Source organism: Crinia signifera, chromosome 3 (assembly GCF_055691185.1).
Source record: "Crinia signifera chromosome 3, ASM5569118v1, whole genome shotgun sequence".
NCBI classification, from domain to species: domain Eukaryota; kingdom Metazoa; phylum Chordata; class Amphibia; order Anura; family Myobatrachidae; genus Crinia; species Crinia signifera.
In genome coordinates, this window is record NC_139219.1 from 291,976,855 (window position 1) to 292,003,019 (window position 26,165).

Consider the following 26,165-nt stretch of genomic DNA (forward strand, 5'->3'; position numbering starts at 1 on the left):
AACACATTTTGGACAATTTTATGAACACAACTTTGTGGCAGGTCCTTTTCTATTCCAACATGACTCTGACCCAGTGCACAAAGAGAAACTAAAAACAGAGCACAGGGGCTATTATCCCTCATGGGGGTGCACAACCCCCATAGAGGGAGAATAGAACATGTGGAAAACACAGTGAGCCACCAAGCCCACAGTGTGGTGACCACGCAAGGGGATTCTTTGCGCTTGCTCCAGTCAAGCATCAGTGGTTGGGATTCCGATGTCGCTATACTGACCTTTGGAATCCCAACTGTTGGATCATCATACCACTCCCTAGGGAAGCAAAGGCATGAATGTACCCAAGTGAGAAGATATGCTTGAATAGATGGTAGCACAGTAAAACTAGGTACACACCTACACAATTATCTGCCTGCTATTTTGACCTCAGAAGAACAGCAGTTGGATTGTATAGGTATGTACGCTGTCCCAACTTATGTGGTGTGATCAATAAACCGCTATGAAGCTCTGCGACATTCATCCTCGGTCAGTCAGATCTTATGTGCAGTTTAATATTCATTCGACCGAATGGCCCATATCGGAACAAAAATGCAGGGTCTATGCAAGTTCGATCAATATGCTGGCCGTTCTTGCAATAATACACCATAAGCAGAAACGTGTTTACTAGTTGTGTGGTCTCTACCACAGCACTGAATTTAAACACCATCGGGTTCCCCTTCCTCATTAAATTTACCTTGTTTTCTGCCAACACATGGAACATTACTTTGTTTGGTAGCGTTCATTACAGGCTGTTTTAGCAGGGCATCGCTCCATGCATGATTTTTAAAGGACAAAATGCACCCTGCCGCTCTAGCAGCGCCCAGCCCCACCAGTGTGCTTGGGAAAAGCCTAGCACCGCTGTAGATGCTGGGCCCGCCCCCCGCACTGACATGGGCGGGCCTGCACCACACCCAACAGTGACATCGGCCGGCCTGGCCAGCCCCTCTCATGCTGCCACCGTTACCCCAGCGCTCTACCCAGATCCTAGAAGGATCACTAGTTTAGGTGCTGTAGTCAAACCCTAACCCAACCCATTATGGTAATTATGTTTACATCTGATGTGACTGGTAACCCGAATCGGGAGAGTGTGTCCCTTGGTATGATAATTTTCTTGCGATAATTTGGCCGGGAAGAGATTGAACGTTGCAAGTAAAATTGTATAGGTGTGTATGCGTATATCAGCTGCAGTTTGAGGAGGTTTCATCGGGAGCAGGCTTGATCAAACGCTCAAATGAACACCTAGATTGTATAGGTGTGTACCCAGCTTTAGATGTACTTGAAGTGCAAGAGAAGAGGGCTGTGAGAAAAGGAGGGAAGAGAGCCCTGCTCCAAGGTGCTTACAACTAGAGGGAGGAGTATGTCATTACAGTCCCCGTTGGTGTTATGGTCAGGTGTCCGACTACTTAGGTTTTGTCCACATTAAGGGGGGTACGTAATGTGCCGCTGCTATTTCCGACATGGGAAATAGCGGCGGCTCCCTATTCAATGCTGTCATTAATGACAGCACTGATGCGGAATCACAGCAGAACGGGCCCAACTTCAGAAGCTGTCAGGTTCGTTCTGCCGATAACAGCCGTGGATTGTCGTGATCCAGGCCGCAGATCGACAATCCACGGCCGTTTCCGCGGCCACGCTACCCCTTTGTGCCCATTTGCAGGCGGGCCAATTGAATCCCGTCTGTCGATATGCGGTCGATTTGACTGCAAACGGGCCAGGATCACGGCTGTTGGCGGGGATTGACAGCCGTGATCTCACACTACTATGTAACTCCATATATTGAAGAGAAGAAAGGTTAGATAGGTTTTAGGGAGCAGTTTGTTAGGCATCAGCATAAACAAGAACAATTAGATAAGGTTTTGTATTTCAGTTGCAACAAAAAGGACAGCTCAATTTTTTTCACAGTAAAAACACATAGGTACATATTCAATTGTCATATCGCACCCAATCAGTCTAAAGCGCCAGAAGATCGTGAGCAGATATGCATATATTTGTTTTCGGAGCTGATTGCACTCAACAAAAAGATCAGATTTAGTTGCACGTAGGGCTAAACTCAACTAATAGGTGAGCCGCAAAAAGCCGTTTCAGCACTCAAAACCGTTGACTTTTTGCAGACATCAGATCGCCACTGCCAGGGTGTGCAGGATTGCAGTCGTAAGCTGTGACATGTCACCAAAATGATCACAATATGTTTACGTTAAGTGGTCAATCCCCGAGTATATCCCCAATTGCTACCTGTCACGGAGAAGAAATTATCGCTGACTCATGGCAATGCCATTGTGAAAAATATGCAATACCACTGTACAACAGCGACAATGCATTCCTCTCCGAATCCTGTCCTATAGCCTAGCCTTTCGTAATACAGAGGGGCCTATTCAATTGTTGGTCTGTTTGAGAGTGCACGTGTTCAGGAAGACACATTTCGGATTGCTGCCACTCAAACAGAAGTTTGAACGAGTAAACCCAGTGCTAACGGGCACACTAATGGAGCATGTGTACCCAATAGAAAATGAAAAGCTTTCATTGGGAGCCCAACTTGCAATGGGTTAAATTAGCAAGAATGATTTTCAGCAATTGTCAGGATACTTGTGTTTTAAGATCAAGCATGATGAGCCAGAATCTTCAAAGTTTTTGTTTCCATATCCCAATAGAATAATTTGTGAAACTCTCGAACAGAAGATTTTTTTAACCCCTTCATGACAGAGCCAGTTTTTGCCTTCCTGACAGAGCCCTTTTTTTCAAATCTGACATGTATCACTTAAGTGGGGATAACTTTTTTTTGCTTTTACTTATCCCAGTGATTTTGAGATTGTTTTCTCGTGACACATTGTACTTCAAGTTAGTGGTAAATTTTCGTCGATACAGTCTGTGTTTTTTTGTGAAAAATACCAAAATGTCGGAAAAAAATGGAAAATTTTGCGATTTGCAAAATGTTAAATTTTCTGCTTGTGAGACAAATAATCTTACCACTCAAAATAGTGAATAACTAACATAGACCATATGTCTACTTTATGTTGCCATCATTATTTCAACCTCATTTTCATTTTTTTGGACACTAGGAGGCTTAAAATATGAATAGCAAATTCTCAAATTTTCAAGAAAATTTCAAACTCTGATTTTTTTAGGGACCAGGTCAGTTATGATGTGACTTTGAGTGACTTGTATGTGAGACACCCCCATAAATGATGCCATTTCAAAAACTGCACCCCTCACAGTATTCAAAACAGCATTTTGGAAGTTTGTTAACCCTTTAGGTGTTTCACAGGAATTAAAAGAAAGTGTAGGTGAAATTTCAAATTTTTTTTTGCAGATTTGCAATTTTAATACATTTTTCTAAGGAACACAGTAGATTTTACTAGAGAAATGTGACTAAAAATTGATTCCCCCAATTCTTTGGTTTTCATAAATATCCTATATGTGGCCCTAGTGTGCACGGTGACCAAACCACAGGCTTCATAATAGAAGGAGCACCTACTTGATTTTGGAGCCTCCTTTTTATGAGATTATTTTTTAGGCACCATGTAGGTTTCTAGGCACCATAAGATGCTAAAAGTTAGGTACCCCCCCACAAGTGACCCCATTTTGCAAACTACACCCTTCAGGGAATTCATCTAGGGGTATAGTGTACATTTCAAACCCCCAGGGGTTTCACCAATTGTGGTACAACTGGGCAGTGAAAATGAAAAAAATTAATTTTTCATTTTCACAGCTCAGTTGTATCAAAATTGGTGAAACCCCGGGGGGTTTGAAATGTACACTATACCCCTTGATGAATTCCCTGAAGGGTGTAGTTTGCAAAATGGGGTCACTTGTGGGGGGGTTCCACTGTATGGGTGTTTCGGGGGTCATTCAACCAGAATCTGTGCTGCAAAATCCAAAAATCACTCCTTCCCTTCTGAGTCCTGCCATGCACCCAACTGGTATTTTTTGGTCACACGTGAGGCATTGCCGTACTCGGGAGAAATTGGGGCACAGATTTTGGGGTGCTTTGTCTCCTTCATTCCTTGTGAAAATTAAAAATTTTGAGCCAGATCTGCATTTTTGTGTAAAAAAATGTAATTTTTTACAGAAAAATGCAGTTCTGGCTCAAAATTTTTTATTTTCACAAGGAATGAAGGAGACAAAGCACCCCAAAATCTGTGCCCCAATTTCTCCCGAGTACGGCAATGCCTCACGTGTGACCAAAAAATACCAGTTGGGTGCATGGCAGGACTCAGAAGGGAAGGAGTGATTTTTGGTGGTGGAATGAATGGTGGGTGCTATGTCGCATTAGCAAGACCCCCGAAGCACCAATACAGTGGAATCCCCCCACAAGTGACCCCATTTTAGTCACCAGCTTTGGGAGGGGGGCTGGCGCTGCGGCAGCCGGGTGGGTGGGAGGGGGGCTGCCGGGTGGGAGCTGGCGATCGGTGGTAATCGGTGCGGTATATACACACACATATACATATATATATATATACATATATATATATATATATATATATACATATATATATATATATATATATATATATATATATATATACACACACACACACACACAAATATATATACACACATATATATATATATATATATTTTTTTTTCAGTGCATACTGTACATTTAATTTTTAACTTTTTCTGCAGCTTGATGCTGCTGCTGCGGGGGGGAGGGGGGAGGAGGGCAGCGCTGCGTGCGCTCCAGACGCTCCGGGGGAGCCGCTGCTGCTGCCGGGTGAGTGCCCGGCGGGTTCGAGGGGGGGCTGCACATCGGTGGTGATCGGTGCTGTACTTGACAGCACCGATCACCAGTGAATCCCTGTGTTACCGAGCGGCTTAGCCGCCGGTAACACAGGAAACGCTGTGAATGGCTGTTCAGATTTGAACAGCCAATCACAGCGATCGCCGACCGGGGGGGGGCACCCCTGCCCCCCCTGGGCGGCGAGGGGGGATGTCTGCTGTCAGGGACAGCAGACATCACCTAACTGTCACTGCGTCTCTAGACGCAGTGACAGTTAGAAGTCATGACGTATATATACGTCATGTGTCGGGAAGTACTTCCCGACCATGACGTATATATACGTCAAATGTCGTGAAGGGGTTAAATGTTAGAAAGTACCCTGCACAGCAGTGGTGTCCAACCACTGTGCCTTGAGCTGTTCAAGTGTGCCATCAGTTTACAGCTACCACCATTAGTTCAACTGTTATTCACTTTTCCTGCTCCAGTCCTGTCTCTGTATCCTGGGCATATGGGACCACCCATTACTGGCATCTATGTATCCAGATCTGGCTGTTGGCCCCTCCTTCTCTTGTCATCCACTAATCATCATTGGTTGGTGGCAGCTCTTGTTGCTTCCTCTCTGACATCGATTGTGTCAGTCCCGGTTCAAGGGCTTGTTGCTTTAGAAGCTGCCTGGAGACTGCATAGGACATGAATCGGATTTAGAGAAGGCAACTCAGGGTGCTAATGTGATATTTGGTTTTCATGTGAGGGCCAATGTATTTTAGTTTTGTTAACTATGGGAACCAGTGTGATTGTATTTTTCATATCAGGGCCAATGGGTTCATCTTTTCTCATGGGAAGGGGGGGGGGGGGCGGCGGCAATGTGCTTTCCCTGTGGGGTCTGATGGTGTGCCTTATGCATGCTCAGAGAAACCTGATGAAAATAATGATTTGCAAGGTTTTAGGATTGGCAATTCATGTGCAATTGTCTAAAGGTGCCCACACACTAGAACGATTTTTGGGCCGATTTCAGCAAATATATCGTCCGTGTTTACCGATAATTGGATGAAAATCGGCCGATTTTTCTCCGATGCGCGCTCCCGTGGATCTTTAGCTGAATCTTCTGATTTTACGTGCTGCACAAAAGATCAGAAGATTTAACAAAAAATCCATAGGAACGCACACGGGATCTTAAGAAAAATCTTTGGTAAAGATGTGCGCTTGCCTGAAATCTTCAGTCCAGGACGGAAAAAAGATTTCAAGGCTAATTTATGCGCACATCTTACGATCGCAGATCTTTCAAGTGTGTGGGCACCTTAAGCCATAATACATACATTTTCTGAGACTATCTTACATTCTACTTTCAAAAGATCACTATAGATTATTTGTTTTTTTTTTTACCTTTCTTCGACCCTCTATAATGAGCAGCTCGGTTTAACAAAAATGCATCATCTTATTTGGTATTGGTGAGAAAAACATTCTGTTGCGAGCAATGATGTATCCTTTACATGTGTTTGTATGAAAGTATATCAAGCAGTTTTGTCTTATATAAGGTCTGTGACTAAAAAAAATCAACTTCCAAAATGGTTTCAATTAATCTTTTATAGTTGCATTAACAATAGAGCTTGCTATGGTAGCTCAAATATTTCCCAAGCCAGCATACATAGACCAGGGACTAGAAATGTAGACTTTTTATTTATTTAAACAGAACCTGAAGTATTTGGAAAAGCACAAAACAAAAAATAAAGTGATGCAGACAACACATTATGAATGAGGCAGTGCACAAAAATAAGGTTACTATTTCTCTACATTCAGGTAATTACATGGTTCAGCCATAAGGACCGTGACTTTACAGTAATGTGTATTATATGGGGTTTTGTTCTGGGCCATGCTTTGTTTTACATACCACCGTATATGTAAACAACTCCATTGACTCTGTATTGCTCCACTCTATCCCCTCCCCTTCGCCCACCTTTTGCCTTTACATTTTTGTTGATTTTAACATGGTGATGTGATTATTATTACAGGTCTTTGTTTTCTCACAGCCGGTATTAGCAGTGACTTCAAAGCTATTAATAAAAAAATTGCACGGAAATAAAACAAACCTTTAACTGTGTCTTCACCAGTGGATACATCATGGACAGAGGAATCAGTACTTAATGGGGCAGATGTATTAAGCCTTAACAAGAGATAAATGCAAGGGTGATAAGGAGAGATAAACGTCCAGCCAATCACATCCCAACTGCCATGTTACAGGCTGTGTTTGAAAAAAGTCAGTAAGGAGCTGATTGGCTGGACGTTTATCTCTCTTTATCACCCTTGCATTTATCTCTTGTTAAGGCTTAATACATCTGCCCCAATGAGCCAACAATTGTTTCTATGTTCGTGCACAGTGCTGGCCAATCAGCTTGCTACCATGTAAGGTGGCCAGCTGAAATGTGCTAAGTGTGACCTGTTCAGGCACCCAAACAGGAATTTTCACACCGCATCTGTAACTTTGGTCAGGTTTAGCTGCTTTACATGGCTAAATCCAAACTCTCTTGGTGAGATGTGCACAATAAAGAACACTTGAATATCGCCACCTCAAACGATCAACACTTTAGACCACAGATTGGGAGCGACATAACAATTGAATTCCACCATTAGTAGTACATAATCTACTTTCCTCAGTTTGAGATAATGGGACCAATTCAAATGTTTGAGCAGCAGGCACCCACTGAAGCCATTGAAATGTTCGGCGGGATCTAGCATTTCAGTTTGCACATAAACCCCCCAATCGAGCACTCAAATGGGACTTATTGCAGTACACCCATTATTTGGTTGGGTTTATCTGCTATGTGCAACTAAAAGAAACCTTGATGAACGCATTAAAAAAAAAAATTTAGATATCTCAATTACATTTCACCCAGCGTTATCCCAGGAGCCATGTGACAATAAAATACCACCCAAAGAGCCTCATTGATAGGTTGTTCTAAAATCTATTAACATTTCTGAACTACTCCATAAGGGAAAGATCGACCATCAGTACCCCAGATGTAGGTTAAAGATTTAACATTTGATTACCAAAAAATCCTGTTTTGTTTCCTTCATTTGGAGGACACTTTAGAACAATGGGGATGTCCAAAATCTGTGCCCCTAGGGGAGGGTATGTCCTGACTATACTTAATAATACGCCTACAGTCAGATTCAATGTACGCAAAGGCATGGAAACTTTAGAATTTGGTGAATGTATGAACTGAGGACCATGTAGCTGCTCTACATAACTGCTCCATGGATACCCAATTCCGTGCTGCCTTTTAAGTAGTGACAGAGGGGCAGATGTATTAAGCCTTAACAAGAGATAAATGCAAGGGTGATAAGGAGAGATAAACATCCAGCCAATCAGCTCCTTACTGACTTTTCAAACACAGGCTGTAACATGGCAGTTAGCAGGTGATTGGCTGGACGTTTATCTCTCTTTATCACCCTCGCATTTATCTCTTGTTAAGGCTTAATACATCTGCCCCAGAGAGAGAAGAACAAGCTGAAATCTGAACTGGAAGCAGCATATCAGCCCCAGTATATGTCTGCATAATTGTGGCTGTAATCCATCTATCTGATCATATCAGGCTACTCAGAGCTGACCTACTTCTATCAGAACTCCATGCTCATATCGGCAAATTATGTTCTTTCAATCTTCACAAATTCTTGCACCTCTATTAGGAATATCATCAATACCTACATGTTTTCCCATAGCTTTTTGGAATACTCTGCATACTACTGAATTCCCTTCCCATTCCTGGTCAATGTTACTAGAATTTAATTTGCACGCAACCGTACACCCATTAGCACCGCAATTTTCTGGGTGTGGGTTTTAAGGTCAGTCATTAGGTTGACCACCATCGGCCCACAGGCCAACACTCAAAAAGGGTTGACGTGCATTAAGTCAACATAAACAAAAAGGTTAACGCAAGCAAAAAGTTCGACATGGGAAAGGTGGACACTAGGTTTTCTGAGCATCTCTGTTGACATGGACACAGCTAAGTACATTGCCTTTGCTCGCCGTGCTTGGAACACGATTATATTCCCCCTCCATGTACACTGGCATGGTAAAGCATGAACAAGTACTATTTTTTTTTTTTTTAAGTAGTGAAAAACTCACGGTGACCTTTGACCTGTGTCGACCAACAGTGGTTGACCTAATGAATGTCGACCTTTTTACTGGCATCCCATATTTCACAGAGGCACCACTTGCTCGTACAAATATGAGAAGTGAGAGCATTAGCTTGTTTTATACCATCTGCTGCAGTCATGAAGTCATTATCTGGACACGGAGTATGAAGAAAGAGGAAAAAAAAAAAAATCAATAATAACAGGAAATAACTAGTTTTCACTTTCAACGGTTCAAGCGTAGTAATGAAAAAGCAGCATTAAAGTCTCACTAAAAAGGCTCTAGCTCAGAGAAAAGAAAACGGAAAACATCTGAGCAGTGTTAAAAACAAAGTACTGTATAAATAGATTTTACATTTACTAAGCAACTACTGTATAGCCTCTGGAAATGATTTTGCAGATTCAAATTACAATAATCTTCTCAAAAAGCAATAATATACATTTAAACAATAAAACACCAAACCTGATACGTCTAATTTGTGCCTAGCTTGTAGGAAAACAGCTGTAACATCTGGAGAATACAATGAGGAAAGGGTTCTTCAGAGAAACCAGTGTGACCTAAACTGGAAGATGTTTGGGTGCAAGAACATTATACAGTTCCGAACTCGCTATAAGTAGCCAGACACAACAAGAGTTTACAAAGCAAGCATTTTCGTGGATGGATGATATTCCATATACAATAGATGGTCCCCACCGATGCAGATATTGGCAGCGGCCTGGCGGAGTTCCAGTATCATCAAGTGCACACAGACACACACTTGCCGTTGTTGGCGGGGGAAGCAGCGACTGTGAGCAAGGGCCATAAGCATGGTAGTCATTAACGAGGATCATCCTCATTTGTACATGTTCAGATGAGGGAGGGGGTCGTTAATGATGTGCGGGAAAGCGCAACAATAATGATATTGCGTGCAAGAGATAAAGGGGTTGATCCTATTAGGCACAGATGATTCACACTTGCGAAATCATGGCACCGGGCACACTTTACGGCAGACAATTTGCTTAAAAATGCACGCACCTCTATAGGGGTGCGAGCAATTTTAAGCGAATTCAGCCCTGCGAAGGGTGTGAGATAGGCTTAAAAGGGTGCCGTTTTCAGCGTTTAACAGTTGTTGCAATTCACTTCTTACTTACACTAACCAGACCTTCAGCCCTAGTCTGCTTAAAATTATCAACACAATCTTTTTAATGGCCCAACAGATATAAATTGGAAGTAAAAATTTTTTTTTTAAATACCGTATTTTTCGAACTAGAAGGCGCACCTAATAGACTTAAATTTTCACCAAAATAGGCTGTGCGCCTTATAATCAGGTGCGCCTTATGTGTGCACTGAGTTTGACTGTCGGACCTGCTGAAACCGGGACGTAATACGTACACTGTGATGACCCCAGAAAATGGCACTAGTGAAGACACATGCTGTTTTAGCATGCGCCTTATAATACGGTGCGCCTTATGTATGGGTCAAGTACAGAAATAGACCCCATAATTGAGACTGCGCCTTATAGTCCGGTTCGCCTAATAGTGCAGAAAATACGGTAAGAGCATTTTCTGCTTTAAACAGAACTGATCGGCAAAAAAAAAAAATCAATCTGTTTTAAATGATCAAGAACATTTCTATGTAATGCTTCAGCATGCACTGTATAGGTGAGTGCATGACAATTACAAGGTATTGCTTTGTTGCAGAACTCACAAGCTTTCTTCCTTTTTATGGGCCCATGCAGAGGATTCTTAGAAGCCATCACGGTTTCATTATTAATGATTTTGGATCTCTTTCAAAGCTGCAACAGGTTGGACTGAGATAAATGTGAATATTTGCTTTTTCAATTGAATTTTTTTTTTCCATTGTGTTGAAGACTTGGACCTTATTCAGATCTTATCGCTGGGCTGCGAATCTTCAGAGCCCATCGATCAGGTAAAAACCACCCTGCGAGACTAACCAATGCACGGATATGAATCAGACCCTTGTTTGCACCAATTAATAAGACTGCATAAACACAATCTGAAGACATTGTGGCCTGTACTATATCATACTTAACAGGTTTAAGAGATTGTATTTGATAGAGAGTTTGCCATTATTATGCAATTGTACTGGATGCGATGCATAGAACCTGCAAACTGCAGGATCCTTCATAATTCTGCCTCCAAATATGACATAATTCTCCCATCTAGAATTATCAGCTCTACCATCTGTGCCTCAGTTTTATCCCTCCCTCGTGACACAAGCTCATGCTTAACCTTTAAAAGTGTTCTCTGAAAAACTCATTTAGACAAGCTTCCCAAATTCCTGAATATTAAAATATTACAAGTCCCCTCCCCATGGTTTAAGCTGTGTATTATCAGTTTTATGTAATGGGGCCCATACAACAAGCAGGAATTAGGATAAATAAATGTTCTGTCCATGGCTGGGTCAGGGGGAGCGGGAGCATTTTTAACATGCAGTTTTTTGCAGATTCCACTTCAGAGAACCATTCATCAAAGCTGTCTGTATAATATACAGATGTGTGCAGGTGACAGGTACACTTTAATAGAATATTTCTGGTTAGTGATTACAGCCTGCAGAGCCAATCAGCATGTAACTGCGCATTTCTTTTCTTAGTGTAAAAAGGTCTCAAACAGTTATGCGATCAATTTGGGAAGTTAGAGGTTTACACATTATCAAATACAGGGGACGATTCACTTCAGTGCACTGTTAATAGCATTGGGAGGGAGCTCCGGGAGCTATTCAAATCTAGTGTTCCCTCTAGGCTTCTTTTGCAGGGCAATGCGCCCTGCCAATTTGCGGATGGAAGAAAGTACCCGCAGGAGTACCATAGGTGGCACGGCACAGTCTGCCTTCCCACCCGGCTGCTGCAGAGATGCTGATGTCCTTCCTGGAGTACTTTCCCTGGCCTAAACTGTGGATGTACACCGTTCTGAGTGGTTTGCTGCTGGGCCTCCGCAGTGGTCTTCCACTGGGGGGGGGGGGGGGGGGGGATGTCTGCGGGGGCGGCTGCAGAAGGCTAATAAAAGAATAATCTTAATAAAGTGCACACATTGAAATGGCCATCGGGAGTCCCTACTGCCCACTATCTATCTGCTGCAAAAATCCACTACTGCACACTGAGAAACACAGCCAGGTGACATGATGGATCGCTAGTTTTCTCCCAGCCACTTACCACAAGTACCAACAGCTTTCCTAGAGACAGGGCAAGAATAGGTTTAATACATAAGGACTCCCATAGATCTGTTAAAGAGCTGTTTCATATTTATATATTTTTATTTTATTTATTATTCACTTCATTTTTTGACAGCCCGACAGTCGGGATGCTGACTGACCGTGGTTATTCTCCCTTGTTAGGGTCCACAACCGGCATAGAGGGAGAATACAACCTGCAGCAAGCAAAGCCAGCCATCAAGCTCACAGACGGCTTCTTTGTGCTCGCCCCCTGTTGGAGTACCGGCGGTCAGGATTCCGATGTCTGGATACCGGCGGTCAGAATGCCGACCGTCAGGCCGTCATACCACACTCAAATGATCTGGCCACACATAATCACAAAACTTTAAAAGAAAAGAATGGTCAAGCCCTGATATAAGAGATCAGATGTGGCAGGAGTGCTACTTATTACTGTATAAATGTTGCTCCTCAATACATATTGCTTTAGAGTGTGTTAATCTAATATCCATGAAACTACTGGTATGACCTTCCTAACACATGCTAATAGCTCCTTACACATTGCATCAATTGAGGCATAAGGTAGTGCTCATGCTAGGCTGTATTAAAGGGCAAAAAGCTGCCTTGCCCCTTTAGCAGCGCCCTGCTAGAACAGCCTGCTGCCTGTCCCCGGCCGGTGCGCACAGAGAAGCCCAGCACCACTGTAGATGCCAGGCGCTTTCCCGCAGTTACTTCAGCAGGGCCTAACCCACACCCTTTGGTGACATCGGCAAGCACGGTCCGCCCCTTTGATTCTGCCCCCGCCCAGCTCCTAGAAGTAACACTAAGTGAAACTCACCCTTTTGCTCTCATCTCTATTATATAGAATTTTGGTCCAAAATATTAGATACAAATACTAATGTGCGTTGGATCACACACATAGATATAGATAGATTAGATAGATGTGTGTATGTACATTCCAGCAAAGCTCTGGAATGCCTGGAGCAAGTTACAACAAACTTGGTACACATTTGACTTACAAACTGTAAAAAAAATACTGTGGGGGTAAGACACTACACAAAGTGTGTCAGGGAAGCAAGATATGGCTAATTGCATAACAGAGGGGTAGATGACATTAGTTGGTTTCAGATTAGGTTCTAGGCCACTTAGGCCCCCAATCCTGACCCTGCCGGGGACTACAAAGTGGGTAAGGAATGTAATATATGGCAGAGTTGCATAACATAAATGGGGTAGAGGACATGGGGTTTAAGACAAATAAAAAAAACGGTTCAGATGCGGAAGTCCACCACAGACAGGTGTATGCCGGTCACACCATGGTCATGGCGAGCGGTTAACCTTAAAACAAAAAGGATAAAGGTTAAGTAATGCTAATTGCACAAGCCATGGACCTCAGCTAGTTCACAATATTTAGCTAATTTATGAACACTGATTAACCTTCCATAATTGCAATGCACACCTAATACACAATTTATAAATAGTTTCCATGGTTACCTTAGAGCGAACTATTCTAAGAATACTTTCCTCTTTGAATAATTTAGATTATTCTGACAAACACTATCCTATATCTATAGACATAGACCATGAAATAATAAAAGACGTGTACTGATAACAGACAGTTTCAGACACAGTACACTAAAACATTTTATCATCCTATAAATAACGTTCCCGGCACAGTTACCTATTCTATTACAACATAATTTCCCCAGTGGCCTGTAACTAATGGTGTGTATTTCTGTGCATGTTGTATAAACAAAATACATAGGAGAGAAAGAAGTTGGATAAATACGTTGCTATTTGTTGTTGTTGAGAATTCTTTAGACAAAATTTCCCTTCTTTAGGCGCAGCAACAAAGTTACTATCTAAAAATGTGCATCTGTTTGGAGAAATGAAGGGAAAGGTGGGACATGATAGAGACTTTCAAATATAGCAGGGGCTTTAAACTCCAGGAGATAAAATTATTAGAAATCAAGGACATCGACTGAAACAGGAGGGTGGTAGGTTCAGTGGAAATGTAAGGAAAAGGGACTTCACAGAAAGGGTAGTGTGACAAGTGGAATAGCCTCCCGTCAGAGGCGGCAGAGGCTAAGAAAGCATTTTAAAACCTGCTTGGTACAAGCACAGAGATATACTTACGAAGAACCAAGGATCAAAAAGGGTTGAGATTAAACAAAGGATAAAAAATAAATCAAATTCCAGGTTTCTAAAGCTGGGTACACATTAGACCATTTGTTTCCCCATGCACACCAAAACAGATTTTAAATCCTCCCAGTGTCCTGGAGGAAACAATCAGTTTTTTTCTTAGGGTATTACCCCTTCCTTTCACTCACCTAAGTGATATCACTAAACCAGTGGTTCCCAAACTGTGTGCCATGGCACCCTGGGGTGCCTCGGACTGGTGATCCATTACCATTTCAAAATTATTTATGGTTAATTTAATAGGCAAAACCCATTGCATGAGGCTGCTAATCACAAAATAGGATGACAAACAGAAGTGAATCCTGTCCCTCACCACATAACAGACCCTAAGATTTACTTAAATTCATATTTTTTTTTTCTTCAATTTCTCAGTTACAAAATTTTGGCCTTAGGGTTCAGTGAAAAAAATTCTGATACTCCAGGATGCCGTGATTCAAAAGAGTTTGGGAACCTCTGCACTAAACTGATTTAGCGCATTCCAGTATATTACACGTTAGAAGATTTATACCTACCACTATATAACAGTATCGCAGCACAAGCTTAGATTTTCTGCTTGCATCACAAGAGGGATGAGAGAAGAAATTCTCTGGTTGGGTAGAACAGAAAGCTTAGTTGAATAACTTCGGAACCTCCTTCCAGGTGCTATTCATATGGAGCAGAGTTTTATTTACCCCAATATTGGAGGACCAGTATTTCTTTTAAGTCTAGGTTATTTGCAGGATATGGATGGACATTTTAGGAAGGCAAGATGTTTATTGCTCAAATAGTCTATAAAAACAGTCTATAAAAACAGTTTGCCTATTTTTTTTTTTATACACCGTACCAAAGGGGGTTGTTCCGCTCCGTGTTTTTTTTATTTTTAACCAATCCTTCCATCTCACGAAAAACATTACCATATATACTCGAGTATAAGCCTACTTTTTCAGAACAGTTTTTATGCTGAAAAAGCCCCCCTTGGCTTATACTCGTGTGAGGGTCCCACTTGAGTCAATAAGTTTTCCCAGTGTTTTGTTGTAAAATTAGGTGCCTCGGCTTATATTCGGGTCGACTTATACTCGAGTATATACGGTAATTACATTTCAAAAGGATAAAAAAGAAAAAACTGAGCAATTTCCTTTTATAAAAAAAAAAAAAAAAAATATCCAGTACTTTAATATATTAATAGCTGCTCTCTGTGCCCAAAGATCCATGAGGCATATAACAAACAATCCAAGTGCACAACGCCAGGCTTTTAGCAAAAATTAACGAATGCCAGTGTAGCAACCAACGGTTCAGTCTAGAAATGATCAGAATACAACACGTAAAAAGCGTGCTTAACTTATACCCCACACTGCTGTGAATGACACACCTGCCGGGAGCACATCAATAGTAAGTTATCGCGAACCGCATCACATGTACACTATCATCATAGTGACCACAAACAATGTGAACAAATAGAACCTAGCACAATCTGACTAAAATATACCTGTTGGGGGGGGGTGCCTTTCACAAATGTAATCAGAACTCAATTCGCATTGCATTCATAGAAGATTCCACACAGAAAATTCAGAAAAACAGATAGTCTCTATAAATTCTACACAGAAACAAAAATATTCCCATGGATTGCATCTCAATGAAACGGCTTGTCCGGAGACTACCTTGCAGGCACAAGAGTCATTAACATATCAATTACTATTTGAGAATTTCCCAAGGACAATTGGTTCCTAAATGTCATAGCCTTTTAAAACAATATACCTTAAAAACATTCCTCATGTGCATTGTCTACTCTCGTTTCCCCTTAATTCTCCAACTGAGCACAGCACACGTTAAAACACATTACCTATACAACATTCTATGGCGCCTAGCACCGAATTGTCCGTTTAAAAAATAGGGAACGTGAAAGATCTACGGCCACAATATGCATGTCTGGTTTTATTTTTTTCAATTTGTTTACTCAGTTTTACATGCTTGCTCTGCATGGTGTCCTACAAATACTTAAGGTCGACAACTTCAAGGGGAAGAAAATAACATTGGTCAAGTTTTTAGGGGTTTTTTTTTATAGAATTTTTTTTCACCCTTTACCATTGCAATGACTACTAAAAAAAAATGGCATAGGACACAAAAACAAAAATGTCTACTTTTTGCATCCTTAAATCTTTTCCATAACGACCATATAGGGTTGTCGGTGACAGTGTTGGCCCGAATACATTACAAATGTCTAATGAGAAAATAACACATTTATGTAAAGGCCCATACACACTGGGTGACTTTCAGCTCAAAGCTGACCAGTGTGTATGCCCCAGCAATGAGCGCTGCTGCGCGCTCCCGCATCATCGTCGGGAAAGCTGCTCATCTGCTGGTATTACCAGCAGATGAGCGGCTTTCAGGACTGCTTTGCATAGATCTGTGCTATGCAAAGCCACCCCCCCCCTCCGTCGGCGGTGGGCAGGGGGAAGGCCGCTCAGTGTGTATGCACTGAGCGGCTTTCCCCTCAGCGATGATTGACATCACTGTCCATATACGCTGGGCATAGTCGCCAAGTGTGTATGGAGCTTTATACAAAGCTTTGTTATGGGATATTCAGTTTACCAAAGATACTGTTAAAATATACCATAGCAAATATCAAACTGGCTTCCACATCTGAGGCCCAAAAGTCCAGCACAATATTATAGTATTAGCAGCCTTATAAAGCAGATAATAACATTGTCTATTTAATAGTAACAACAAAACATGTTGTATTTTTGCACAACACATGTATGTAGACATTTTGCCGTTTTGAAGCTAACAAATAAGCCAAGGCCATCTGTGTGTCTCCGCTCCCGCAGGAACCAAGTACTCCTCATTTGCATTATTGGAAACAGATCAACAGAGTTTTACCCTTTAGTACCATAACAGTCTATTACACATAGGCAATAAGTAAAAACCGCACAATGAAAATAAAAACAGTTGTCAAAACATATGTAATTTAGCAGACTGTATGAATGGCTATAAGTGTAAATAGTCACGGAGGAGGTTTTCCAAAGGTCCATAGAATTTAAACCTCAAGCCTATTTATAGGTTTTTACCGGTAGAGATACAGGGCACAATCACAAGTCTATAGGCAGAATGCAAAGGTTTTCAGCACAGGCAGCCAGTAGGTGGTGCCCAATGGAGCCATTCAATTCTCTCTCCGTTCAGGAGCGAGCAGTTGCAGGGCTTTCGCGTTACGCCCATTACTTTGGTCAGGTTTAGCTGCTGCCCCCCTCCCCAGAAACATCAACTAAACACCAAATTCAAGGCGTTTTATCCGGCATTGCTCAACTAAATGTATAGCTCTTGGACCTCTTTCCCAGCGCTATTCATATCATGCTGAATTGAATCAAGCCCATAGTAACAAACTCATGCACAACTGGCAAAACTCTGCACATATCGGTTTCATGGGACAATCACAATTTTCCAAGCCACTTGGGTACTTATATGCACATTCCAGACAATAACATAAATATATTTCCATTGTGTGCTGTGATTATCATCATTTTCAGTAATGCCTGTGAAAACACTTTTAATGGCAATTTAGACTTCTCAGACAAAATACAAGGGTGGGTTCAGTTTTGTAAATAAGACTGAATAGCAAATTTACTATTGAAGCCCCATATACACAGACTATTTTTAATTAGATATTGCTTATTTTGGCCCTACTAAGCAATATGGTTTAAAAATCGTTTAGTAAGAATGTTCTATTTTGTGAATGATGGAAGGTCTTACGCATTGTTAACGACCCCTCTCCTCATCGTTGTCTGTGCTGCATGTTCAATGTTGACTAGATTCTATCAAAATCCCATGTTCGTTTCAGTTGTCTAAGGGTTCTGGTGGATCTATTGTGGTATGTGCTGGTTTTACTCAGCTTGGCTTACAGAGAGATAGAGTGGTATCAGACAGACATCCATTACCATACACAAATGGTTTGGAACAGACAAAGCTGTCCTCCACACACCCAGTGCTTGGAAACAATGAATGATTTCTAAAGAGATTGAAACAATATCCTTTTGCCGTTCTAGTCATCAGATCTCGGCCTCATCCAACTCAAAGGTTTTTTTGCAAAGAAAAAAAAAAAAGGAGGTAGCATAACATAAAATAGTAATGCTCATGTGCCATTAACATTGGTGATTTTTGTGCCCTGCCAAGTGGAAACAGGCCACAATATGGGGATACTGCAGCGCGATGTTCACTTCATTGGAATTTTTCTTCCGCATATCGCCCTCATTATGGTCACACATAGCTAAAACCCTACCAAAATAATGGGGGCAACGTGAAATGCGCTGGTTGAGCACTCAAACCTTCTGCACATTTCCACTCGCCACCCCTGTGGGTAGCAAGCTGAAATAATGGTAGCATGCAGAAACAAATGAATACTGGCATCAGGCTCAAACAATTCTGCCCTATGTCTAGAGTTTTATTTATTTTGGTGTTGTCTACATTGCCATTAACCATTCAACCCATCCCTCTTCTGCACACAAATACAGGAAATGAATAAATCATGCTGGCTTTAGTACAGGCATATTGAAAACAATTTCAAAGGAATGAGGATAAGTGTATTTAGACTAGACAGAAAGAAATGAATGTTAATGGCAAGCACAATGGCATAGAGGTGATCCTTTCTGTCTCACAGAGCAGAGTTCAGTTACCAACCAAGACCCTACTTGGAGTGTAAGTTCTCCACACGTTTTGTGCAGGTTTCCACCCGCAATGCAAATACATAAATGGTAAAGTAATTCAGCTATGACACACAACAAAATTAAATCTAGTGTCCACACGTGCGGAATATAGATTGTAAATTTCACTGGGGCAGGTAGAGTTCCCTCTAAGCTTCTTTTGCAGGGTGCCGCACCCTGCCCCTTTTTAAAACCTCAAAATGCACCCTGCCCTTTGTGTGGTACTGTGCACCCTTACACTGCCCCCCTGCTGTGCTGACATGCCGCTGAGAGCTTTCGATGTGTGCCATCATGTGTAATGGGCATTATGGTGTGTGGTATAATGCGTAATTGTCATTACAACAGAATATGTAATGGTCAGAGTAATGACAATGTGTAATGAGCGTAATCCTAATGCAGTGTGCAATTTTTTTGTATAATTTTTTTTATTTCTAATGTAAATTTCTAATATAAAATGTGCCCTCCCACCCTGCCTGTTGGTCAGTGCCCTGCCATAAAAAAATCCTAGAGTTAACACTAGGCAGGGACTGATGTATATTTTATACACAGCAGAAGTGGACAGCGGGGGTGAAATCTAAAGATTTATTTTTAAATGCTCTTGCCAAAATAAGCAGACCGGCTATGGCCATGTAAAGCAGCTACACCTATCTAAAGAAAGAGGGCAAAGCCTTTTTGCGGATTTCTGGTCGCCAGTATGGAGGAGGGGTCTACGAGCAGAAATAACAGCGGCGGCAGCTGTTCACACCAGAATGGAGCAACTCTCCGGCAGGTGCCTGACATGGACCAATGTCAGCGCTAACAACTAAATTCCCAACCAATAAAAAATTCAGTTTTAGACACCACATCGCATTTATGTAGATGGGAAAGCATTGTCTGACCCGAATCTCAGACAGGGAAATAGATTACAGAAGATTAGTATTTGACAAGGTACAATATGTAATAAGTTACCAGGGTATTGATTTCCGGGTTTGATACTTAAAACATACAGCAAGACAAAGTGAAGGTAAAACTATCAACAACCTACAAATTATTAATATTGATAATGAAAGGCACAATATCAAGACAACCCTGTTCCCAGAAATAGCTACGGAGAGTTCTTCATACGACTGAACGCAGAATTCCTCTAGCTTGTAACAATACATACAAACAGGCCTATGCGTATATTAATGGATACAAAATAGGAAACAATAGACCTTCGCGCCTCAATTAGCAGCTGTTAAGTTTGGGGGGGGGGGGGGGGGTTATTCCCCCAACAAAAGTTAAACAAGGAAAAAAAAAGTAATAATGAACAGTGCTTTGTACTATACCGCCGTATGGATGCCACTGTACAGGGCTATGTATAACAAGGGTTTTTAATGAATATGACAAAAAAAAATTGCATGCATCTATTAAAATGTCAATGTGAAAAGAGCCTCAAATTAGCCATTATCTAGTGGGGTCTAATATTGTATACTGTTCCTACACGGAATCAATTGAGGGTGAATTCAGGTTATATACCACATGTAAGTCTCCGGTCTATTATCCAGCTGATGGGATTGAATCCAGGCAGATTTGTATCTGTATGGTAAACTCTTGGTAATATGCAAAGAGTCCACAAAGCTGATTATAGTGGAGTTAGATGACGGTACCTGGAGACATGCTCCTGAAGACAAAGTGAATCTTTCCATGTTGAAACGCATTGCTACAATATCTTGAGCCTTAGTTTACATTGGACTGCACTCCAGGGTTTATTTCTTCAACTCTGGACCAGAAGTCCCCAAGGAATGGCTCCAGGTACCGTTATCTAACTCCGCGAGGAGAAGCCTCCACTATAATCAGCTTTGTGGACCCCTTGCATATTACAAAGAGTTTACCATACTGATACAAATTTGCCTGGATTCAATCCCATTAGCTGGATAATAGACCGGAGACTTACATGTGGCATATACCCTGAATTCACCCTCAATTGATTCCTTGGAGGTGCAGTATACAATATTAGACCACACTAGATAATGGCTAATTTGAGGCTCTTTTCATATTGATGCATGCATTTTTTTTTATTGTGTGTCATTTTTATTAAAAAAAGAAAAACTTGTTATACCTAGCCTTGTACAGTGTCATCCATACTTCAATATAATACAAAGCGTGAAAGTGATGGATGCTAAGCGCCGTTCTGAAATGACAACACAGCAGCATTGCAGGTTTTCCCTTGCACTGCATAGAGCCCAATTTGTGCGCTACCAAGCACCGCCAAAGAGCCTATTGGCATTTCCCTTTGAATTGTACTTCACCCATAGTCACATTTTATAATTGGATATGGTAAGAGCTTTAAGATCCACACAAATTGGAAAGTGTGAGTGCTAACCCCACAAACAGAAATGGATCGTTAATACAATGTACATTTCAACAAAGATGTGAAAGGACTCCAAAGAACTACTGTACATCAGTGATTTCCAAACTTTTTTTTAATCATGGCACTCTATAGAGCAGGGGTGGCCAACCGGTCAGAGGTAAAGAGCCGAAAATATTGGTAGTCAAGCTAAAGAGCCGACATCATGCGCGCGCCGAAGGCGCATGCGCCAAAAAAGGGGCGTAGCCTATTTTGACCCCTTGGGTGGGTGTGATACAAATATGCCTCCAATAGTGCAGTGCCATATATACATATGCCCCCAATAGTGCCAGATACACATATGCCCCCAACGGTGCCAGGTATGCACCACACAGTGCTGGGTATGCCCCCACAGTGCCAAAAAGCTGGTATGCCCCCACAGTGCCACAAACTGCTATTGCCCCCACAGTGCCACAAACTGCTATGCCCCCACAGTGCAAATTTCCCAGCAGCAGCACTCACCGTTGTTGCTGCTGCTGCCAGGAGGGAGAGGACAGTCTGGTGTCCCCCTGCAGTCCTCCTGTCATGTCACCGATGGGAGGAGAGCACAGCACACCGCGCGTCTCCTTCCCCCTCCCTTCCCTGTGACTGGGCCGCCCACCAATCAAAGCTCACTGGCCGGCTCCTGATTGGCTGCTGGCCCACGAGCTCTGATTGGCGGACGGCCCAGTCACAAGGATGCACAGTAAGGGGTAGGAGAGATGCTCTCCTCCCCTCAGAAGGAGAAGGGATTCAGGGAACCGGCAGCAGGGGGGACTGGGACAGACGGTGGGCAGCAGTGGGAGCAGGAGCCACACTTTACAAGGGGAAGAGCCGCATGAGGCTCAAGAGCCACAGGTTGGCCACCACTGCTATAGAGTATCAGATATTTTTTCCATTGCACCTCCCAGGCCAAAAGAAAATATTTTTTTTTTTTGCCAATTGTGTTCATAAGTCATCCTTAAGGTCAGTAATATGTTGAAGTACTGGATTTGCTTCAGTTTGTACACATTTTATGATTGATAGCCAGTAGCACTGTTTTTTTCTATTACATTGACCATAAATAATATGAATTGGTCCTGGACCACCAACCCAAGGCACCCCAGCAACTGTCCTCAGGCACCCCATGGTGCCTAGGCCACGCAGTTTGGGGAAACACTGTACTACATTTCTACCCACAGTCATAAGAGGTGTGTAAAAACCAACTGTCCAGGGTATGGTTCTAAAAAACTGCCAAATCGGCAAATATCATGGAGGACATATTTCTTTGTGATTGTTTGTGCTGCTGGGCGTGAGAAGTGCAAGCGGCCTTGCTCATCAGGAATGTTAAACCAAAAATGCACTGGGATTTGCCGCATAAAGCAGGTAAACCAGTACAAACTTCTGGGAGTGCAAACATTTGTTTGCAACTCAGGAGCCTGCAAGCAGAAATCCACGACCCGCGGCGATCACGTCCAGCAGCACAAACAACCGAACAGCTCGTCACTTTAGACAGGGGCTACGACTGAAAAAAACCAAGCCCCCACCACAGGGTTCAGGACAAAGGAGAAAGACAGAAAAGTTGCTGTATAACCGGAATTTCCGATTGTCATTTATAATTGAATTATGCTGTAAGCAGAGCGAGCAGTAAAGCATGCAACAAAGCATTAGCACACCCATTTCACACGCAAGGAAACATCCACAGCCCCAGGGCTCACTTTATGGAATGTGACCTGAAGAGCCTTCCTGAAGCATGTGCAAAGTGTCAGCAAACAATACCAAGAATGGAAGACGTTTCTAAATGAAGTATTATTGGGTCAGTTCTATTACTTGTTTTATACCAACCATCACGTTGTTGTCAATGGCTAGAAATCTAATGCTGGGCGACACAGAGATAGCAAAGGCTACACTGTATGTCCCGTCTGGTCTTTACACATGCCCAAAATGACTTCCAAAGGCCAACTAAAACTGGATCAGCCGCCCTAATTTTAGATCACTACACGTGCACATCCAGCTTATGGAGAGACCATTCTGCATATCAGGCTGTGGACTGGCGACCACAATACACAGTCCTTATCTGACCAGGTGCAATAACAAGTTTGCTACAAAGGTCATATTTTCTGTCAAGATCAGTCACAGGAATTATTTTATTAACATTTACTTCTCTATGGCTACCATTTGCATTGCACTTAACTGGGAACAAAACAATACATGGCAGACTGAAAGAGGTAAGAGGAGGGCCCAACTCACAAATCAATAGGGAAACGGGCATCTGATACCTGACCGTAAATGCTACATTTTACCGACTAGACCAACCAAATTGCAGCGGCCTTCTAACCAAAATATATTAAATACCTTCATTTTTTTTTATTTTAAAGGTTTCCACCATTAAATCACTAAGCCATTGTTACTTAGGGTGCCCATACACTAAGCCACCCTAAGTAACAATGACTTAAGGGAAATCGCAGGCAACTTCTTCCATGTGAGAAGTTGCCTGCGATCTCCCTTGAACTGTCCGGGAACCCTCCTGGGCGGCAGGGACTGCATAAAATGTACCTACCTTATGTGATCCCCAGCCAAGCCTGCCGGGAGGTTTGGAGAGGTGACTTCACTATAGTGCAGCCCATGCGATCGCATCGGACCTAATGCCAAACCCATGCGATTTGGTCACTTTTCTTCTTATTTCTCAACTAAATCGCATGAAGTGTGACCAAATTGCAAAATAGCCTTAGTGTATGGGCACCTTCAGTTTACTGACCAAGACAACATAACAATACTTTCAACTCTGCACTAGGAATATCAGATGAAAGGTGACATATTACAACCTGTGCGCTAAAATCCAGTACAAAAGTACCAGACAATGCACAGGATTAATGTGCACACCTGTATGATTAGCATTGGCGATCATTAGATCACAGCAACTACAGTTAGCATGTTCTAAATTACAGGAAAGGCAATTCATAGGTCAGAGTCATACCTCACCCAAAACCTGAGATCCGGATGATAATCAAATAGGCACATGTATACTTGCGGCTAGACCACACAGATTTGATTACAACTTAGAAACATAAATAAATCATTAATATTAAACACAATGCCAACTCTGACACTTCAGACTTATAAAGAGCATCCACTTGAGGCAACGGCCAATCCTTTCTTACCAAAACCTATGCCAATCACTGTGGGCGGCTCTGGTGCCATCACAACAATTCACTAATGCAATGTACACCAAATACAAATAGGTGTGCCCATTAACCGGCACGCCGCCCGAGTACTGTAAGATATTCAGAAATAAATGATAAGCATAGTAAGCATAACAGTCTCCTCCGGCATGTGCTAATGTAACAATAATAGCACATAATGCTAAATATATGAACAAAGAGGCAATGTAAGGTCAGACCGTGTAGGCCCAATAAGTTACTGTAACATCTCTGAATGTGACAAGGCTGCTGCATGGAGAGGTGCAGGAGAAAGTTACAGGACACTGGACTTGGGGTAACTTACATATACCTCTATTTACATATATCACATAGGAACATATGGCCGCTGGGAGACCTACACAATACTGACAGACACACAGATCCTGGTGGAGAGGCTGATCAGAGGTACTGTACACTCACAGGTCACACTGGGCCACAGAGCTGACACTCTACAGCTAGGCTAGCACAGGTATAATGAGGTGAAGGTGGTGCTACTGAGCCACAAGGCTGACACTATCAGCTGTCATCAGGTAAGTAGGGAATACAAGTCTGCCACATTGTGTCCAAGGACAAGAGAGCAACTGGGCCACAGAGCTGACACTCTAATGCGCCCAGGCAGCACCTGGCAGATCCCGTGACGGGCATACGTCATATCTGGCGCCCACACAATACTGAGCACGGTGGGTGGGGGGAAGAGGGGGAGGAGTGTCGGTGTGACCCGGTGGCGGGAAGCTGCCCACAGCCGCCCGCTTCCCCCCCACCCCCCACGTTCCCGCGCTCCGGCCTCCATCTTACACACCCCAGCTCACCTCCTACGGACATCCCCGGTCTGCTGCTTCCGCGCTCGTCCCGGTGCGCCCGGTAATGGGGGGTCAGTTCCCGATCCACCTGGTGTCCTCGGGTGAGGGGCACAAAGGATCCGGCAGGAGGGGGGTTAATGCCCCGGCGGCCGCGGCCCAGGCCTGGCGGAGAGCACCACTAGGGGCGGATACGGGGATAATATTGTATTACCCGCGGTGCACGGGGGCGGGGGGGGCCGGTAAGGGGGATAATAACGGGGGTAACCCCCGGGCCGCGCCTGGCAGGGAGCAGCAATCCTAAGCCGCCATCTGGCGGTATCTCGCTCACCGGAATGGCGCCGCCGCTTCTTCGGAGAACGGGCGCCCTCTGGCGGAGACAGACCGAGAGGCCAAGAGGAGGCGGGGTCCATTCCGTCTCTATGGAAACGGGCGGGAGAAGGGGGGGCGGCGCCCACACGGTCATCATGAACATGGAGAGGGCAGGGTCTATCAGTGACCTTGGTAACAAGCAAGTGGGTGGAACCCTGCGATGGTCTCGTCACTATGGAAACTGAGGCGAGCGGGTTGATGTTCATCGGTACTGCGCCTGCGCAAGCATTCGTGACCAGCCGACGAGCCCTCCTATGCACTGCGCGTGCGCATGTTCTGTTCGCGGAGGGAGCAGTGCGCAGGCGCGAAATGTGCGCTACAGTGGCTACACGCATGCGCAATATCAGTGCCGCGCGCCCCTGGGGAGATCGCTGGGTAGTCTTGGTAACAAGAACGTCACTGGCACCGATGAGAATTAAAGTGGTCTACTCAGTGCTGCCATCTACTGAAGGACTAACTACATTACACATATTTCTACCAAGGCTTAGTAAATACTACTGCAGTGAAACATGCTTTTATATATAGATCTATATACCTGCACATTAAAATAAAGCATTGAAGGCTGAGTGTGTCAT

The 26,165-nt window shown here is 43.1% G+C and overlaps 1 protein-coding gene across 4 annotated transcripts in view; it reads right to left on the reverse strand.

Moving 5' to 3' along the window:
* The window catches only part of STAG1 (STAG1 cohesin complex component), a 124,840-nt gene extending 99,226 nt beyond the window's left edge, over positions 1 to 25,614 (reverse strand). The window contains exon 1 of one of the 4 annotated variants that reach the window (XM_083178450.1): positions 25,231 to 25,614. The gene's annotated coding sequence lies outside the window, so the exon portion shown is untranslated. Of the gene's footprint in view, positions 1 to 24,841; positions 24,861 to 25,220 lie in introns of those variants that run through there. The other 3 variants (XM_083178451.1, XM_083178452.1, XM_083178453.1) reach the window with 3 other exon arrangements.
* Positions 25,615 to 26,165: the final 551 nt, after the last annotated feature.